Genomic DNA, 15,682 nt, shown 5'->3' with positions numbered 1-15,682 from the left:
TTTTCCTCCAGCTGAGGTCTTCCGTATGCTGGGTACAGTGGCTAGTGCATGTTTAGTTGAGCAGAGATGTCTGGCAGGAGAGTAGAAGGTGATGCGATGGTTGAGGTAGGTGGGTGCCAGGTCGTTGAGTGCCTTGTATGCGTGGATGAGGTGTTTGAAGTTGATCCTTATCTCACCGGAGCCAGTAGAGATCTCTCAGGTGTCTGGTGATGTTTTCTGGCAGGGGGCATCTGGCAGAGGTGTTGTGGATGTGCTGTAGTTACTTCAAATTCTTCTGGGTGGTGCCGGCGTAGAGGGCGTTGCAATAGTCAAGTCTGATGGTGACCAGGGAGTGGGTTCTGGTCTTGTGGCAGTCATTTGGGATCCATTTGAAGATCTTCCGGAGAAGTCAATGTGTGTGGAAACAGGAGAATGCCACAGAGTTGACTTGGTGGGTCATGGTGAGAGATGAATCCAGGATGAAGTTGGGGTTGTGTGCGTGGTTTGTTGGGTTAGGGGGGCTGCCGAATGCAGCGGGCCACCAGGAGTCACCCCAGGCCGACGTGGAGGGCCCCAGGATAAGGATCCCGGTCTTGTCTGAGTTGAGCTTGAGGTAGCTCTCCTTCATCCAGATGGCGACGACTTCCATCCTATTGTGGAAGTTCTTCTTGGCAGTTGTTGGGTTTTCGGTCAGTGAGATGGTCAACTGAGTGTTGTTGGCATAGGAGATGTTCAGTCCGTGGCTTCTGATGTTGGACGCAAGCGGGGCCTTGTAGATGTTGAAGAGTGTGGAGCTCAGGGAGCAGCCTGTGGTACTCCGCTGCTCATCTCCGTAGGTTCTGACAGGTGTGGCGGGAGTCTGACTTACTGTGTTCTGTCGGTTAGGAAGGAGTACATCCACTGTAGGGCTTTGCTGTGGATGCCGGCTGCATGGAGTCGGGAGCAGAGGGTGTGATGAGAGACTGTGTCGAAGGCAGCCAATAGGTCCAGTAGGATGAGGGCTGCTGTTTGGCTGCGGTCAAGGAGCAAGTGGATGTCATCTGTGGCAGTGAGGAGGGCTGTCTCTGTCCTGTGGTTTCTCCTGAAACCTGATTGGGAGATGTCCTGGATGTTGTTATCCTCAATGTGTTTGCGGAGCTGTGCACAGACGGCCTTTTTGATGACCTTGGCTGGGAAAGGCTGAAGAGGGATGGGGCAGTTGTTTTTGAGATCCAGGGCATCAGCCGTGGGTTTCTTCAGGAGCGGGCGGATCTTGGCATGCTTCTAGTCCTCGGGGAAGGTAGACGTTTCCATGGAGCAGTTGAGAGTGTTGCGGACCTAGGGTGCGATGGTAGTGCTGGCTTTGTTGAAAATTTCAAGTTCAGTGGCTACACCCAAGGAGAAGGTAATAGCTTTATTGTTTGATTAATAAAAATTATTACAATATATACAAACTGAACAATTACAGCAGCATTGACATTTAAAAAAGATACTGTTTCTAAAACACTGTTCTAACTTCTGGGATTTTGAGATGTCATCAAAACTATATTACATGAAGAAAAGTGCAAACTTTAATTCCTATAATAAAAATGTTGCTGTAAAATACAAGCTTGATTCAGAAGAATGTGCAAGTTAACACTAAAGTGCCTAGTTCTCAATATATTTAGAATCCTGAAAACATCTACTCTCATAATCATCATAAAAAGCACAGTTATAATCCTATCATGATCGTCAAAAAGTACATAGTTCATAGCCTACTCAAAATGGCACCTGGAAATCTACGAAGTCAGAGTATCAGGAGGTATAGTTTTAAAGTGTTCAAACTGGCAGTGCTTGTAACTTTGTGGTCTAAGCAAAAGATTTCTATAAGAGATAAAATTTGGGGGATAGGATCCCTAGACACTTGTATATTCAGAGCTACTGAGTTCTTGCCAGCACAGGTTTGCTAAAGAGCCAGTTTTGGATAGAGACAGGGTGTGTAGACTTTTTATAAACACAGACTGTCTCACTAAGATCTGACTCTGTAAACCAATCTCCAGATATATTTCTGCGTGACCTATATTCTTCGGGATTTTGAAAACAGACTTATAAGCCTTAATGAGGAGTTGGTCCAATAGTTTAGCATCCAGTCCTCTAAAGATAACTGAACCATATACCAATGTAGGAATCAATTTGGCCTCCATAACTTTTAGCAAGTGCTCATAGCTAGAACACTGTAACTTCTCTCGCATTGTCTTAAAGGTAAAAAGGAAGAAACAGTTTCAGCCTTTAAATGATTAAAGTGATCTTTGAACGAAACTCTGTCATCAAATAAAACACCATGATATTCATAAGACCTTACGGGTTCTATGGGTTTGCCTCTTACTTGCCAGGTGCATGGTCTTAAACTAGAACGCCCTATTGACACAATTTTAGTTTTCTTTATATTCAGCTCCAGATGATTAGATGGTACATATTCATTGAAAGACTCGATTTGCTGCTGCAGACGTATTGGCGTTTGGCTGTGTAATATGGTGTCATTGACATATTGTAAGTATTGTATATTACTCCTTGTTAGTTGTGAGGATGCACATTGACATTGTCCAAATACTGTGGTAAATCGGCCATGAAGTCACCCCACTAGACACCAGGGGGGGGCAGAAAACTACTGGCATTGCCATGCTTCCACCTGCCCCCCAAAGAATACAGTCTTCCTGTCTCTCCCAGAGGAGGAAGACAGGGGCAATTACCCCCATTTGCACCCCCCCCCCTTCACCAGGGGGGAACAGATCTCCCACTGGACACCAGGGATTATTATTATTTGTATCAGTGGGGGCTGCCCTGTATGGACATGGGCATGCCCACCCCCCCACCCCCCAAAATATGGGGCAGATGGGACCAATTACTCCCATCTGCCCCCTGGGGGGGGTTGGGGGAGGGGAGTGGCAGAAAGCTCACTAGACAATAGGAATTACTTTTTCTTTTTTTTATTTAAATAAGGGGAGGTTGCCCATCGTGGACATGGCCATTCCACACACCCCCACAAGGGAAACAGTCTTTCTGCCCCCATCTGCCACCCGGGGGAGGGGGGAATCAGCCCACTAGACATTTTTTTTGTAGGGTGCTGGCTGCCCAGCATGGGCATGGCCATGACCTAACCCAACCCCCTCAAACATGGGGAAACAGTCTTTCTGCTCCCCTGTGGACTAAAGCATCTCATTCCAATGGCATTTGATTCTTTTGGGTGTTGCTTTTATAAGCGGGCCAGCAGAGTTTGGCTAACTCCCAGTATATTCATGCTTCCAATGGTGAACAGCGGCACTTTTTGGGCTTGGGTAGTTTGCCACCGACACAAACAAAAAGAAAAAGTAATCCTTAGTGTCTAGTGGGCTTTCTGTTCCCCCAATGAGGCAGATGGGGTAATTAGTCCCATCTGCCTTTCCCGGTGAAGGGGCATAAAGACTGTTTCCCTATTTTGGGGGGTCATACCCATGTCCATGCTGAGCAGCCCCCACCGATGCAAGTAATTAAAAAAAAGGTAATCCCTGGTGTCCATTGGGATATCTGTCCCCTCGTGGGCAGATGGGGGTAACTGCCCACATCTCCCCCCACCCCAAGGGGAAGAAAGACTTTGTATTTTTGGGGGGGCAGCTGGGCAGCCCCCACCCTTACAAATAAAAAAAAAAGGCATTGCTGGTGCCTTCTGGTTTTCTGTCCCTCAGGGGGCAGACTGGCCTAAAAATAAGACCAATCTGCCCCCACCAGAGGTGGGGACAGAAAGTAGCCAAAACAAATAATCACCCCATAATGGGGAACGGCCCTTGCCCAAGGGGCCACGCCTCAACATAATTTGTTTTGGGTGCTAGGTTTCCCTAGGTGCCGCTGAGCTAGAGCCCAAAATCCACAGCTAGGCACTTTGCAAAAAACGGGTCCGTTTTGTGTGGAAATATTTTATGTATCCATTTTGTGTTTTGGGTTGTTTCTTGTCGCCAGCACTAGACCTACTCACACAAGTGAGGTACCATTTCTATCGGGAGAGTTACAAGAATGCTGGGTGGAAGGACGTTTGTGGCTATGTGCAGATTCCAGAACATTCCATCACAGAAATAAGAGGAAAATGTGTTTTTAAGACACATTTTAAGGTTTGCAAGGGATTCTGGGTAACAGAACCTGTTGAGAGCCACACAAGTCACCCCATCCTGGATTCCCACAGGCGTCTAGTTTTTAAAAATGTACAGGTTTGCTAGGTTTCCCTAGGTGCCGGTTGAGCTAGAGCCCAAAATCCACAGCTAGGCACATTGCCAAAAACGGGTCCGTTTTCAGTGCAAAATTGTGATGTGTCCTTGCTCCATTTTGGGTGGCTTCCTGTCACGAGCACTAGGCCTACCTACACAAGTGAGGTACCATTTTTATTGGGAGACTTGGGGGAATGCTGGGTGGAAGGAAGTTTGTAGCTCCCCTCAGCTCCCAGAACTTTCCATCACAGAAATGTGAAGAAACGTTTTGGCCAAATTTTGAGATTTGAAAGGAATTCTGGGTAACAGACCCAGGTAAGAGCCACACAACTCACCCCATCCTGGATTCCCCTAGGTGTCTAGTTTAAAAAAAATATACAGGTTTTCCTAAGTGCGGCTGTACTAGGGCCCAAATCCACAGCTAGGCACATTGCAAAAGACGAGACAGTTCTCAGTGGAAAAATGTGGTGTGTCCATGTTGTGTTTTGGGCTGTTTCCTGTCGCGGGCACTAGGCCTACCCACACAAGTGAGGTACCATTTTTATAGGGAGACTTGGGGCAACACAGAATAGTAGAGTATGTGTTATTAACAACTGTCTTTCTCTGCATTTACGCCTTCCAAATGTAAGACAATGTGTAAGAAAGCAGTCACTTGGAGAAACGCCCTCTAATTCACATGCTGGTATGGGTACCCACACATTTAGAAATGTGCAAATAACCACTGCTTCTAAACTCCATATTTGGTGCCCATTTCGGAAATACATAGGTTTCCTTGACACCTATTTATCACTCTTAATTTTTTAACAAATTAATTGCTGTATTCCCGGTACACAATGAAAAACCATTGCAAAGTGCAGCTCAGATATTGGTTCTGAGTACCTCAGGTTTTTGGTGAACCTACAAGCCCTATATATCCCCTCAAACAGAAGAGTTCAGCGGACGTAACAGTATATTAATTTCGAAAATCTGCCAAAGTTAGAAAAAGTTACAGATGAATTCTGACACAAATGGCTGTTTTTGTCAACTTAATTTCAATAGTTTATTTCAACTGTTACTTTTAATAGGAAAACCTTGAAGGAGCTACACAATGACCCCTTGCTGAATTCAGAATTTCGTCTACTTTTCAGAAATGTATAGGTTACCGGGATCTACCATTGGTTTCACACCCATTTTACCACTAACTGGAAGGAGGCTGGAAGCACAAAAAAATAGGAAAAATGGCCTGTGTCCCAGTAAATGCCAAAAATGTGTTGAAAATTTTTGTTTTATAATTCAAGTCTGCCTGTTTCTCAAAGCTGGGGAGTTGGTGATTTTAGCACTGCAAACCCGTTGTGATGCCATTTGCAGACAAAAACAGATGCTTTCTTCTGCAGCACTTTTTCTCCATTTTCTCCCAAAAAAACAACATTTAGCTGTAGTTTTGGCTATTTTCTCTGTACCCTCCAGGGCAATTAAAAAACCCTGGAGACCTTTAGAATCCCTTGGATGTTGGAAAAAAAGGAAGCAAATTTGGAGTGGACGCCTTATCTGGACAAATAGCCTTAGCACAGGGGGGAATCGGCCTAGCAGCGAAGGCTTTAATAGTCTTCAAGCATGTCTCCAAATCTCCAACATAGATTCTTTGGTTTGTATGTTAGAGCATACAGCTTTAATTTGTGTTTCCACAAAACCCATGGTTTCATGCTGTTTCGTTGACCGCCACACCAGCCTTTTCAAATGATATGGAATGGACACTTAATGGAGAATAAAGGCTTTTAGGTGGAAATGTGCTTGTAGATCTATTACTAATGCTTGAGGGGTGTGAACACTTTCCACTCTTGGTTTCATAGAATACCCAATGTCTCTAGGGATCAGAGTCTTGAAAAAAAGATGTAAACTATTATAGACTGACATTTGTATATCTTAAAAGTCAGTACAATAGGTAAGTCATTAGAAATGTTATATTTCAACATTTTGGCTAATTGTCGCGGCAGGACTAGGCTAATGTACTAGTTAACCCTTTTGTCATTCTTGTGGAAATTAGATGAGCATTAAGATCTCCTGATACAATTTGGCTGGTGGCTGGATATTGCTGAACAAGAGTTTTGATAAATTCCCAAAAGGTAGCAAAATGTGATGATTTAAAATATATCTTTGTACTCACATATATGTTCAATAGTAGAATTAGGGGATTGCAGTTCAGTTTTACACATTGGAGCCAAGCCACATGTAGATCAAGGTCTAATGCGTTGGTGTCCAATTCTAGAGCTACCTATACTGAAAGCCCACCTTTCGCTCAGCCTTGTGAGGATGCACGAGTAGATAACAGGGAAAACTCTTGGTAGCCAGAAATGGGGTGGTATCTTCCTTCCATGTTTCCTGAAACATTAGTACTTCGTAGTTCTGTAAGAAGGATGTTGTGTCTTGGTCTTCAAGCAGGTAATCCAGATCATGCACATTCCAAGAACATATAAGTATGGGCTGCATCAGGGATATTCAACCCTCAAACCTCAGATTTTACATTTGTCAAGATGGTTGGTAACCATGCCCAATCCTCAATTTTGGCTTGTCTCTTTGCAAATTGCTCACATATACCTAGCCCAGAGGATAGATTTGTAATTCTAAAGTCTGATGTCGTTGCAGGATTGAATAGGGGGCCAACAGCACCTCTTAGCAGTGGTGTGTCACTCTTGCCTGTAATTATTTCAGCCAGAGCTTTCTTTACTGTAGGCCCTGTAGGAATCAGTGGAGTTGGATAATTTGAATTTGGACACTTCCTAACTTCAATTTCCCATTGTAGGAAATGAGTTCTCTATTCAAGTATCTGATTTGCAATGTCATTATTTATCCATATAGTATAGGCAGTTTCTTGTGAAGAATTAGAGGGATTTTGTTTGAATTGTACAGATTCAAGATCTTGAGATGTAAGATTTGAAAGTGCTGAGATTGAGGCTAGTAGTTTTAATATATTGCCACGATTTAGGATATCATGAGGACCTCTAGAATCATACATAGGTTTAAAGAGAATCTTAATAGAGTCAGAGGGGCAACAGGTCTGGCTCATTTTAGTAAGCATCCGACTAGCATGCTCAGATCCTGAATTCAAGCCATTGATCACAAGTCGAGTAGGTGATTCTTTATATAAAGAAACTGATTTAGTGTTAAAGTTTCCATTGACTGTTGAAATATTTTGAAGTTGTTCTGTTTTGTTTAGTTATGTGGATGTGCAATTTGTATTGGATTTGTTTTTGAATATCTTATTGAATTTGGGCATTGTGTCACTAGTCTCATATAATTTGTTATTATTTTGTTTTCATTCACTGAAATCTGGTTAGGCACTAAGGATACCTTACTTTACCAGACCTCATATTTTAACGAAGTAGGACAGCCCATATGTTTCTCATCAGGTAGTATAACTTATTTATGGGATTCAGAAATACTATTAGACAAGTGGCCCTGGCAATGATTTGAAGGAACATCCCTATAGGAGGTTTTGCTTGGTTGAGATTCAGGGGAGCATCTCTTGGCATCCCCACAACAGATGCAATATGACTGTTGTCCTGGGTGATAGGTTTAAACATTGGATAGAACTCAATTGCCTTTTCCTAGCACTTTTGTTAGCCCTTTGACTTTGTGGTTGGTTAACAGATTAGAGGCGGTGTTTAATACAGGAAGATCTTCACTATATTGCTTCATCAGTAGAGGCACATCTCCACACAAATCTGCTTTCTCCGTCACCCAATCAGCCTGAGATTTCAGTGGTGAATCTTTGTCCTCCATATGAATTTTATTACTTGAGACTGACAAGTTGTGTTTTGCAATTGAGTCATAGTGGATTTCAAGGGGATCATCAAAGGCATAATGCCTCTGATCTACAACATTACTATTCTGATTTCTGGACATGGATTTGACTTTGTCCACCAAGTCACCTAATATTTTTGGAAGATCTGAAACCGTGTCTATAATATGAGCACACATGCAGGGGACTAGTTGGTTGCTTAAGTTACTGAAATTGACCAAACTAGTTATAAAGGCTCAATTAGATACAGAGTCCATTCCTGCAAAATAGAGAGCAAGTGAACTGAGCAATTCTACCTGTGTATCTATTTTGTCAGAATGAAAGTATAAACCACCTGATATCACATCCACAGATTTAAGCATTTAGCCCCAAATTCCGGTGTGAATCAGAGGTAATTCTTTAGGTGACTTTACCTCTACCAGATTATTTGCATAATATTTTGCCATAAAGGAGAGATCAGTTCATTTGAGTGAATCAAGCAAAGTATCATGATCCCCTTCTGCAGAACTTGTCACTGGTATTGATAATTGTTTATTTTCTGTGGAGTTAGTGTTGGCTTTAGGTCAATCTGTTTCTTTTCATTTACGGGTGCTGGAATTAAAGGATCATTATCATATTTCTCGTTGGACCAGCTGATGCCTGTTATATCTTGAACCTCCTGGACAAGCTTAGTGCTTGCTGCACTCTTATCAATCAATGTCGGTGACTATGTTGTCGGAGGCACCGCTGCATCTAAGAGAGCCCTTTGGTTTGGGTCTGAGTCAATTCCAGATGACAATACGATAACTGAATTATCCATACTCAAATCATTAAGTAACACTTCCTGCGATTTTTGCTGGCTCAGTCTCGACAATAAAATGGCCCTTGAATGACAGGGGGAATAAAGGACAGGTGTCTGGGTTAGTGTGAACTTGAACCCTGACAGCCATTGAATGAGTCCCTATTGGAATAACCCCGACTGACGGATGATTACTTATATTGCCAACTGAATTATGTGCAGTCCTGTCTTACAGTGGCCAATCCATGAGCAGAAACAAACAAAACGTGTTATTGGATAAGATTATCTAGAGCATGTCTCAGACATGCTGGTGGTATTTAGTAGCAACGCGATTAATTTATATGATTTTCCCGGCAGTCTGAAGTAATCCACAATAGAAGGTTGAATAACTATACCGCTCTTATTATGCCCAGGTGCAGCCCCTGAACCCTCAAACAAGGCCTGCCCCTGGCTTACCATTGGAGAGACATCTTTTATCTGTGAGCAAATTTCTAGATCGGCAGGTATTGTGGATTTTTCTGTTGATTTGCCCATTTTCATTCTTCTCCTCTTAACTTGCTGTGACTGTTGTGTGGTCCTGAGGAAACGTCAAGACCTCATTAATGATTCCACTGGTGGCCAACGGAAACACAAGAAATTAAAATCTTTTCTGGAATGTCTTTTGCTGGTCTTATGCCTTTTGACGGAGAAATAGGGAGATACATTCAAAAGGAAGAGAAGCTCATGCGGGCTGCAAACTGCACCTGACCTAGCCAGGCCATGTCCCCTACCCCATGGTTCAACCCTATGGTTACAGTGAACTGCTACCATGCCAATAATGATCCCAACCACGTACTTGAAACAGAGCACTGAGACGTGGGTGCCACAAATACACATTAAAAGCACTGCTGGGTTACTTGTTTATACTTGCTTGCATTGTGAATACTGAAGTCCTGAATACACAGCAGGTTCCTGATTCCTGCTGCCAGCCATCACACAGTCAATCCTTATTGCCATCTTTTTTTTTTGCCTCTGGGCCTGTTCTACACCCGAAGACCTGAGAGCCGGCAACTTGAAATCCTCCTGGGTGCCTCCTACATCCTGCTGCACACTGTAGCAAAGCAGTTTATTGCAGGATTATCGCGGGGTTTCTACTGGGCGCCGCTATGAGCAGAGTGTAGAGAGCCACCCGGGCTCTCTTATACGTCATTGCGCTCTACGGGGCGCGAGGGCAGGGGTAAAACGTTGAAAATAAAGTTTGGAGCTGACGGAGTCAGTCTCCACGTGTGTGCACCAGATCTGCCTCTGCGTGTCCTTTGCGGCGACGCAGAGGGCAGCCTTCAACACTGGCGATGAGCAGGATAACGCACAGTGCTAAACCCCCCCCCCCAAAAAAAAACATCAGCTGATCGCTTGCCACGTCGGGCGAGAGCCGTGGGGCCAACCACAGCGCGCTGCCACCATCCGCGCGCCACAGGCGAGCCGGCCACAGCATGAAGACGCCAGGGAGGCGAGGCCCGCTATAGCCTGCCACACACCCGTTGCCTGGAGACAGGAACACGGCAAGGCAGAACCTCCTGTTTAGAGGTGAGAGGCCAAGGGGAGTGTCCACAGGAGTGCCTGTGAAGAGAGGAGCAGCCACGTGTCTCTCCTAGCTGCATCTAAACAAAGGAAAAGAAAAAAGAAATACAAGAGCGGGAAAAAAAAACACCTAATATAAAACCGCACAAAAAGAATAAAAAAAAACAATACAGACAGTTGAAGGTGTATAGGAAAAGACACAGGGTAGTGGCAGACACAGGAAATAAACTGCCGTCCCACACCAAACCCGTCCTCAGGACCCTAGCCAGAAGAACCAAGGGTGGGGGAGCGCCAAGACGTTGAAAGGAAAACAACAGGAGCAGAAGAGGACAACTGAGCACGTAGCTAAACCCCACCCCCCACAACAAATATCAGCATGAGTGCGCCACAGCCAGAAAATGTACAGCACCCAGCACCAGTCAGTCCCCGCGCTACCCCCGTTCAGTCAACTGATCGATCCGGCCACGGCAGCGACGAGATGACGCACATGGCTAAATCGCCTAGACAACTACTTCTGCGCCACGAGAGAAGCAGATGGAGCGGTGCGTAGATCTCTTATGCTACTGATGGGCAGGGAGGAACTTCAAGAACTCTTTGAGTCACTCCCAGACACGGGTTACAGAGCGGACTATGACGTGGCCGTAGCCGCTGTGAACAAACATTTTGACCCCAATTGAACAAAGATTACGAACGGTTCAAGCTCCGCCAAGCACAGCAAAACGACGTTGAATCAGTCGACATGTTCTACGCACGTTTAAGGAAACTAGCCAGTACGTGTGTGGGGTTGAATCAACAAGAGGAGATCAGAGCTCAAATCATACAAGGATGTCGGTCCAACGCGCTCAGGAAGCTAATCATGCGCCAGCCGGGCATTTCCCTAGACGAGATCCTGATCCTCGTACGCTCCCATGAACTGTCGGCGGTCCGAGCGGATGTCACAGCCGCAGCACGGGGCCAATCCACGTCTGTCACCCCAACTACACGCCCGACACAGGTAAAAGAAGAACAGGTGGACGCAATTCAGTTGTGCCAACCCCTAGAGCGCCGCCCACTCACAGGTAGGTCAACTGAACGAACATGCGGGAGCTGTGGATACGAGCACAAGCCGGCGGCGATATGTCCATCAAGGGGGAAATCGTGTAACCGATGTGGAAAGCCCAATCATTTCGCTAAGATATGCAGGTCAGGAAGAAACAGGCAAGATGACCCAAAGAAAAAAAGAGGCCAGGGTCAAGACTGTAACGGTCGATGATGGTACCCCCAGGGAGCACACAACCGACGGGACGCCCGTCTTCGAGGAAGATGACATTTTTGTGATCTCATTCACTGGCTGGAGACAACAGAAGAGGCAACCACACCCCATGACCACAGTAGTGATCAACGATACGTCGGTGACAGTGCTCCTAGACACAGGGGCGTCAGTTAACGTAATGGACGATGTCATGTTCCGACAACTATCCCCCACGCCACAACTAACCCCCAGCAACACCAAGATATACACATATGGGGGACGAGACCCACTCCCTCTGAGGGGCACGATAGAGGTGTAAGTGACGAGCGGAGAACTCACAACTTGTGCCAGATTCTATGTCGTGACCGGAAACAGAGGCACACTGCTGGGATGCCACACGGCAGAGGAACTAGAGCTGGTATTCTTCGCACACCAAGTATATGACTCCCACATTGAACGCCTCCTCGGTGAGTTCCCTCGGCTCTTCGAAGGACTCAGAAAGCTGAAAGGGAAGAGAGTTAAACTACACGTCGATCCTGATGTCACCCCAGTAGCACTCAGACACCGCCGAGTGCCATTCCATCTAAGACCGGCCGTGGAAAAAGAGCTACAATTACTCGAGGACCAAGGGGTGATGGAAAAAGTGGACGGACCCACGCCCTGGGTTTCGCCTTTGGTGATAGCCCCCAAACCCAAACAACCAGGCGCCATTCACTTGTGTGTGGACATGCGCCTGCCAAACAAGGCCATCCGCCGAGAAAGACACATAACACCCACCATGGACGATACTGTCGCAGGCCTCAATGGGCACAGTAGTTCTCCAAACTTGACCGGAACTCAGGATACCACCAGCTGGAGCTCGACCCAGACAGCTGCAATGTCAAAACATTCTCGACCCATGTAGGACTCCAGCGGAATCGGAGGTTGAGTTTTGGAGTGTCCTCGGCAGCTGAGGTGTTCCAGAATGCTATCAGGGAAACGCTGTCGGGGCTGTCAGGGGTAATCAACCTGAGCGACGATATCCTAATATACTCCAAGACCCGGGAGGATCATCACGAACATCTAAGGGCAACCCTTCAGAGACTCGCGGATGCCGGACTCACGTTACATAAGAAGAAATGTGCATTCTACCAGACATCCATAGAATTCTTTGGATATATCTTCTCGAAAGAAGGCTTGCGAGTAGACTCGCGCAAGGCAGACACCATTCGTCGAGCACCCCTTCCTCAAAACCCCACGGAAGTGAGGAGCTTCTTAGGGATGTCGACATACTGCGTCAGGTTTATCCCCCAGTTGGCGACCATGGCAGAACCTCTCCGACAACTGACTAAGGCAACCAAAAGGTGGGAATGGACCCTAGCCGCAGAGAAAGCATTCTCAGACATAAAAGCTGCACTGCTAGATGTGGTCACAATGGCCTATTTCAACCCTCGTAAGAGGACGGAGGTAGTGGTAGACACCAGCCCTGTAAGCCTCGGTGCCATTCTCTTGCAAGAGCAACATCATCAAGAGTGGACACCAGTCGCCTACGCTAGCAGAGCGCTGTCAGCGGTTGAGACGAGGTATGCTCAGATCGAGCGGGAGGCTTTGGCAATCAGATGGGCCTGTAAGCATTTCCATTTATATATATATGGACATGAATTCCAAGTGGTGACGGACCACAAGCCACTAGTCTCGCTGTTCGCTGGAAGCACGTGCCTGGCGCCTCCCCGGATCGAACGATGGGCCGTTTTGCATACAGATTCAATGTCATCTACCGACCTGGGGTGAATAACCCGGCGGATTACTTGTCCAGACACCCATCCAGCAAATCACCTGAAGGATCTCTCGAACAGGACGAAGGGAGAACAGAAGTATTCGTGAGCATGGTTGTCGAGTCCTCCTGCCCCAATGCTCTCACGGCGACTGAGATTGGGAAAGCCACCGAAACAGACAGGGTGCTGACACACGTCAGGGAAGCACTTGAGAACAGAAGTTGGAAACACTTCCTGGGCAGAACTAGAGCTTTAAGCCCCGATGAGAAGACAGCGATGCAAAGAATGTGGAGAGCGCGGGACGAGCTTTCCATAGGCGGAGAAGGGTTGGTTCTCTGGGGGAGAAGGATTGTGCTCCCTCAGAGTTTATGGTCCCGAGTGGTGGAGCTGGCACACCAAGGTCACCAGGGCGCGGCCAAGACTAAGGCCCGACTACGCGTCAAGGTGTGGTTCCCCGAGATGGACGCTCAAGTCGATGCCCTGATCGCCAAATGCCATTTGTGCCTAATCACGTCTTGTGAGCCACGTGGGTGCCCTGTGATCACCGAACCCCCCAGCCACAAACCATTGGTGAAATTGAGCATGGATTTTGGGACCTTCCCGGAGGGTAGGCTGACCGCTGTCATAGTAGACACCTACACCAAGTTTTCTGTCGTTGAGGTCATTGCATCGACCTCCTTTGAGAACATGAGACCAATGCTTGATCAGACATTCACGATGTTTGGGCTCCCTGAAGAAGTCAGAACCGACAATGGACCCCCCTTTCACGGGCAAGAGTTCAAGACGTATCTGGATGGGCTGGCGTACGACACCGCAGGATCATGCCCTACTGGCCTCAGGCCAACGGTGACGTGGAGAGATTTATGAGGACTTTGAACCGTGCCCTGAGGATAGGTGTTGAGCAAGGAGAAGATGTGGAGCGGTGTCTGAACCGGTTCTTCAGCGCTTACAGGCAGACTCCGCACAGCACCACTGGATGCGCCCCGGCAGCTCTCCTCTTCAAGGTTTCCCCACGGGACTGTATCCCAACCAGTCCCCAGTGGGAGGCCCCTGAGTTGGATGTTGAGGCCACTCAACGGCACAGACAAAGAACAAATCAAAACGCCAGTGAGAGGAGGCGGACTCACCGCTGTGATTTTCAGGAAGGTGACCAGGTGGTCGTGAAGAGTCGCCGGCCGGGAGGAAAGTTCCAAACGCCATTTGAGCCAGAGACCTGGACAGTGGTGGGTGTCTGAGGTTCAATGATTACCGTCGCTCGGGGCAGGAAACGAGTAACCAGGAATGTCTCACACTTCAAAAGGGCCTATGCCCCGATGGCGTCAGGAGGCTATGAGGATGAAGACGGGGACGTGGGGTCACCGGAAGATGGGGACAGTGTGCCCGAAGATGCCCCGGTAGTGCCGTCCGCCGAGAGTCACCCGACAGGAAGATACGGACGGAGACACAGCGCCCAGTCGGGGTGAGAGATATCACCTACGACCCAATCCGGCACCTAGCAGTCGGCTGAAAGACTTTGTCTGTTGAACTGATCGTTGTGAACTGCGTCCCGGTCCATCAGACCGGCCTACGGGATGACCTGGACGGACGCTGACCATCTTGGCACGAGTGGAGTCCGGCCGGTACTTTGTTCTACCGTTTCATTGTTTATTTCCATATTTCTCTTCTTCTTCTTTTCCTTTTTCCTCCTATTTCTTTGTCTTCATTATTAAAACATGGGAGGGATGTAGAGAGCCACCCGGGCTCTCTTATACGTCATTGCGCTTTACGGGGCGCGAGGGCGGGGCAGGGGTAAAACTTAGAAAATAAAGTTTGGAGCTGACGGAGTCAGTCTCCATGTGTGTGCACCAGATCTGCCTCTGCGTTTCCTTTGCGGCAACGCGCGAGGGCAGCCTTCGACACAGAGTACCCAGTTCAGGGACCCACGCAACTTCAACAAATACACAACACTCCACCTCAGCTGCCAGAGCCGCCTCACCTCCTCTCCTCCTCACTGCATTGAGCAATGGGCTCCTGCGGCAGCCTGGCATGCGGCCCAATCCAGGGGGTGAATTGACAATGGCGGTCCCCTGCTTGCCTCCCGCTGTTCAAGTGGCTACACCGGTGGCCTCATACGACATAAGATGACGTGAAATATTGGTAGGACTGCCTCACCCTCGCCACAAAATCTTCTTTGTTACTTTCATCAAAAGCAGAGGAGAGGCACGAGTTGTACTGTAGGCTGGCAGGCTGATGTGTGCGTTGTTGGCATGTTTCCAATCCGTGCCTGCTGAAGCTTAGGCGACAAAGATCGGTCTAGGTGGGAGGGGTGGGGAGGAGGAGGAAGCACATACGCTAGTAAGCTGTACCTGGACCTTGTCGAGCAACTCCGTGGCTCAGGACTCAACGGACTAGTTAGTGGGAACTAGTTAC

General features: G+C 47.3%; 1 protein-coding gene across 1 annotated transcript in view; it reads right to left on the bottom strand.

The window, feature by feature from the left end:
* Positions 1-15,682, bottom strand: part of B3GNTL1 (UDP-GlcNAc:betaGal beta-1,3-N-acetylglucosaminyltransferase like 1) — a 1,877,148-nt gene that overhangs the window by 1,619,598 nt on the left and 241,868 nt on the right. The gene's annotated exons all lie outside the window — the stretch shown is intronic.

The sequence above is a fragment of the Pleurodeles waltl genome, chromosome 7, assembly GCF_031143425.1.
Source record: "Pleurodeles waltl isolate 20211129_DDA chromosome 7, aPleWal1.hap1.20221129, whole genome shotgun sequence".
Taxonomy (NCBI): Eukaryota; Metazoa; Chordata; class Amphibia; order Caudata; family Salamandridae; genus Pleurodeles; species Pleurodeles waltl.
This window is presented reverse-complemented; position numbering and strand designations above follow the sequence as displayed.